The sequence below is a fragment of the Myotis davidii genome, unplaced genomic scaffold (genome assembly GCF_000327345.1).
Source record: "Myotis davidii unplaced genomic scaffold, ASM32734v1 scaffold159, whole genome shotgun sequence".
Classification (NCBI taxonomy): domain Eukaryota; kingdom Metazoa; phylum Chordata; class Mammalia; order Chiroptera; family Vespertilionidae; genus Myotis; species Myotis davidii.
The window spans coordinates 2043481-2048886 of record NW_006291231.1 but is presented as its reverse complement, the minus strand read 5'-3'; the positions used below and the strand labels follow the sequence as shown (position 1 = coordinate 2048886).

Genomic DNA, 5406 nt, shown 5'->3' with positions numbered 1-5406 from the left:
AATACTAAAATATAAAAATTAGAGAGAAATGTAGAAGACAGAGAGAGAGAGAGAGAGAGAGAGAGAGAGAGAGGTTATTAAAGTGAGGCTGAAGCAAGGTAAAACCTGCTCATGAACTGAAGCTGACTGTAATAGTAGGACTAGAGGGAGGGTGCGGTGGGGAGGTGGGTATTCTAATGTTAGTGTGGAATCTGGCAGTTTTAGGGGTTTGGAGGAAAGACAGTGCCAGGATTCCTCAGGGCACAAGGATACTACTGGTCCTTTGAGGGGTGCGATTCCATGGAAAGGGAATGGGTCACTCATTAAGGAAGGCAGTGGCTCTGGGATGTGCCAGGTGCACTGATCAGACAGAGAGCGGGTAGAGAAAAACTTCCGGTGATTCTCTATATTCAGTATAGAAACTCTAGGATAAACCACACCAAAATAAAGGTGCTTAGAAAATTAGGACAGGAACAACTTCTACGCCAGGACGGGGATGTGAAAAGGAGTAAGGAAAGCCAAGCAGTGGTTAGGTGCAGCCACGGGCACCACGTGGAGAGAGCGTGCAGGGTAGGTGAAGCCCAGCAGCTCGGGGAAGGTGAACAGAAGAAACAGACAGGAAACAGGCGGCTGCTCAGGGTCTGCAGATCAATGCCAGAGCCCAGCCCAGACCTCAAGTGAAAAGTGAAGGTGGTGGGAGCAAAGGGCCTCTGAGAGCCAGTCATGCTTCTTGACATTCCCGGGTCATAGGTCCCTTTTAAGACAACTAGAGAGCCACTCCAGAGAAAATGCATTTGTGTTCACATTATTCCCTTTCCCTTCTGGGGAGTCACAGGTCCCAAAAGCCAAGTCACAGACTCGAGGTTAGGAACACAAGACCCAAAGGATGCTCCTCTGCTCTGAAATATGAGAAATGATAACAGGAAATGTGTACTTAAAGGACTGTTTAATCCTTTAAACCTCTGGCAACCAAAGCGGAATAATATGAGACCTGGCCTGAGACAGTTCTGAATAATATACATCATTTGCAACAAAGATTAGTTAGGCATTTAAAGCTGCCAGTTTGTGCATGAGTCCAGTGGAAAGGCTGGGACTGGGAGGGCAGGAGGGAGGTCTCAGCGGCAGAGCTGGGGGAAAAAAAGAGGAATAAAGAAAAACTGGGAAAGGAGTATTTGGGAAGAAAACTGTCCTTCTATCCACTTCCAGGTAGTGGTGGGAGAAAGTGAATTCAAATAATGATAGGGCCTCACTTTGGGGGACTATTCTTACCTTTTTGTCATGTATTTTCATACTCAATTAAGACACATGGTATTTCTTTAAAAAAAAGAAAATAATATATTTGTGACAGTGAGTCAGTACTATTTTTATTTTTAACAAGACATCATTACTTTTCATTTACTCCTTTAATTAAACCACAATTTGATTTTTGACAAGATGTGGAGATATGGGAGGGAAAGGATTGCAGCTCTGTTTGCTATTAGTAAATATGTGATAGGTTTAATTTGATGTTTATGTATGGATGAGTTTTTCGTGGTGGTAAGGAGGCTCTGGTTTTGAAAATACACGGTGGTTTCTGATTCGTAAACACACTTTTGCTGGGAGACAGAGCCTGGCCTTAGGAGCATTTTTCATGCATGGCTCTATTTGGTCCCTGGGTACGGAAGAAGCAAGGACACAGTAGGGTGGATTGACTGTCCAAGGAAACTTAACTTCTTATAAAAGAAACAGATAGTTTAGATCATTAGCACAACATGCCCTGAGTGTGAATCCATCGCAAGCATATCTAACAGTACTAGGATTTATAGAAGAGTGCTCATTGTCAAATGTTCCCCAGATGATGTACAGCATATGAAAACATATGCATAATTAATATACAGAATTAGGAGTCAGAAGATCTGGAATCAAGCAGATTCAGAAGCTGTACGGTACATGACCTCGGCAAATGATGTACCACTTCAGACAACGCCCAGGTGTCCTAGCAAGTGTTCTAAAAATGCCTGCTTACTTCCCAACCCCACAAGTAGCATTAAATGTGAGCAGTGAGCCAAAACCGGTTTGGCTCAGTGGATAGAGCGTCGGCCTGCGGACTGCAAGGTCCCAGGTTCGATTCCGGTCAAGGGCATGTACCTGGGTTACGGGCACATCCCCAGTAGGAGGTGTGCAGGAGGCAGCTGGTCGATGTTTCTCTCTCATAGATGTTTCTAAGTATGTATCTCTCTCCCTTCCTCTCTGTAAAAAATCAATAAAATATATTTTAAAAAATGTGAGCAGTGAATGAAATACCAGAAATTAAAGCATCTGAAATCTCTACAGTACCCTATTAGGTTATGCCATTGTTATACAAAGCTATGGAATTTTTGGAAAATGTAAGCATATTTAAAAAAAATTTTGAGTGCCTACTTTGGACAAAGCACTATTCTAGGTATTGTGAATTACATAGGTGAATAAGCCCTCGAAAAAGCTTTGTTTATGATTTTAAAAATTAAAATAAGAAAGTTAAAGTTCAGATTGTAAGGCTTAAAATTCATATTTTGAAGATTTTTCCAAATATTTCAAAGTCGAATGGACTTATATCCAAGCAAATAGGAGAATAATTTCATTTAGATAGAGCAAATAAAATAATTAGTTGAAAATTCTAAGTAAGTACAATGCAATAGATACTTAAGCATCAACATTGATAAATTTGTCTAGAGTAATATGTAAAGCAAATACATTTGAGCTGAATCATGATTCTTTTTTTTTTTTTTTAATCTCAATATGAATGCTGACCTCGGTTGACACACCAATGCTTAGGAGAGGCACTTGCATGAGCAATCAGGTTCTCTGTAACAAATAAACTGTGTTTTCTTTCTGTAGAATATGGTGGAATGAGTACAAGCAATTGTCTCCCTAGAATCTAATAAAATGATACTGAAAGAGGGAGGGATGTAACAGTAAAAGGAATGAGAAAGGGACATCAGGGGAAGAAGACAGATTTTGACAAAGTTTTGGAGGTCAAGGACAGGAGTAGATGATGATTAATATTATGTGTCAATGTGGGTAGGCTATGGTGTCCCTCCTTTCGAACAAACACTAGTCTAGATGCTGTGAAGGTACTTTGTAGATGTCATTAACATTTAAGATTTTTGACTTTAAGTAAAAGAGGTTACCCTCCTTAATTTGGGTGGATGGGGGTAGGGGTCGAAGTATGTAGGCTCATCTAATCAGTTGAAGGTTTTTAAGAGCAAAAACCAAGGTTTACCAGAGAAGAAGATATAGGAGAAAACTTTGGGAAAGTGGGAGGGTGGGCATGAGCTGCCTGGCAATGTACCAGTAAACCAGTAAGACCCAAGGCTCACTGGGCAGCAGCAACAGAGCCTGAGATTCTGAAAGAGAGTGTAAAAGAGAGAGGTTCATGGAAGTCTGCCTCAGGTGTACTGGGCCTGGGAGTGCCCTTCGTTCTTTTCCTTATCCTCTGCCTTATGTCCATGTACTGTGCCAAAATTTTACTTGTGGGCAAATTACTGGGGACTCTTTATCTATTAAAATATTTTAAACTGCCTGGAAATTACACTATATGTAAGACACTGACTTAGGAAAAGCTGGGTAAGGGATATACAGAAACACTCTATTATTTTTGGAACTTTTCTCTAGGTCTGAAATTAGTTTAAATTGAACATAATTAAAGCATAGTGATTAATCACAAAAACAATATGTAATTATATATGTGTTTTCCGGCGGTCTTAGGCGACCCCTGTGAAAGGGTCGTTCAACCCCCAAAGGGGTCGCGACCCTCAGGTTGGCGACCCACAGGTTGAGAACCGTTGCCATCCCCCACAGCCACAGAAACTCCTGACAGGAATCTAGCCCCTTCTCAGTGTTGATCCTAACCTGAAACTACCAGGAGACAAGCCCCCCACAGCACAAATGGCCCATGCAGCCTTCCAATTCAAGGACAGCACAGAACAGGAAATCAGACCTACATACACAGCAACAGGGAAAACCCACACCAAGTATTAAGAAAAATCAACTCAGCCCTTTGTTCTTAAATATCGGTGGATAACCAAAGTTCACCACCCCTCTTTAAAAACAAATTAGAAGCCCTACAAAGAAAAGCCAAGTAATTTAAACATGATGCTTGACTCCTAAAGAAACAAATCATTCAGAAAACAAGAAAATTTTAAAAGTGAACTCAAGCTTTGTTTCCACTGGGATTATTAATATTTTCAACTAACAGAATGGAGAATCAAGATGTACTATATAAAAAGATGGAATAATAAATAGGTTTAAAACTATTATTTTTAAAGTACAAAGATTAGCAATAGAATAATTAAAAGTAACCATCAATTTGGGAAGGGAGAAGGGTAATGGAAGTGAACAAATAGAAAAGGTCAACAAATAATTGACACAATTAAAAAAAAATAGCAATGAAAAGATCAAGCAAGGAATCACCTGAGCATCCATTACCAGAGAGCAGTGTTGTCTCGGGAAGAGGGTGATGGGGGGTGGGAGGAAAGCATGCATGGCATTTGTGTGGTATTTTATTTTTATTTATGTGTATCATTTTCACAAAAGCTGAAAAGGAGATAAAGAAAAAAAGTTTCAAAAATATTCTTTCAGAAATGAGATTTTTCTTTTTAAATGTAGGCAACTTGCACTGACATCACCAACAAACTTCACTGAAGAAGAAAACCTATAATAATAGGACTAAAGGGAAACAATTTCAAATTTGGTAGAGGCTCAAGCAGCAAGACAATTTGGAAATTTCTGAATTGTTTCCTTTGTCAGAAAGCAAAGAAAGTTTTTAAAAAACACTTTAGTAACCTCTCCCCGTCCCTCATACACTGTGGACCTTGTCAGTATGTGAGTGGCAGTCCACTGTAAATCTAAATGTAAAAATAGACCACATGCTTCGTGAGCTGGGGCCTTTTCCTGGCTGGGGAGTGAGATTTGTGGAGTGTTCCAGTACTATTGTGAGCTAGCAAACCGTAAATTGTAACACACGTGGAGGAAAGGAATGTTTTACTAATAGCATGAATATATTAATTACAACACTTAGAGCCCATCAATGATAATTATGAACAGTTTCCTATTATATTATGCTCTGATGCTTAGTGTTTTCTGCAATAATAGCAACTTGCCTTTTTAAGAATGAACTTTAGCAGCATGATGACTTCTATTATTATGTTTTCTTCTCCCTACATTCATTTTTACTGTAATGTTTTCCTTGGCAAATGTATTCCTTGTCCTGATAAAATGTCTAGCTTTGTGAACTTGCCATATGCCTAACAAGCAAGAGTCCCAAAGATATTTCCATGTATTCACTGCCTCTAGGATTTGAAATAGGGTCTGCCAACTGGGTCTTCCTTGGCCACATGAAATAAAAGAAGTTGAGCAATTTACTGGAGCTGCAAACACTGGCAGCTTTAGGGAAACAATTTACCAGAC

General features: G+C 39.7%; 1 protein-coding gene across 3 annotated transcripts in view; it reads right to left on the bottom strand.

Annotated features, from left to right (window-relative positions):
* The window catches only part of MARCH3 (membrane associated ring-CH-type finger 3), a 139404-nt gene that overhangs the window by 100440 nt on the left and 33558 nt on the right, over positions 1–5406 (bottom strand). The gene's annotated exons all lie outside the window — the stretch shown is intronic.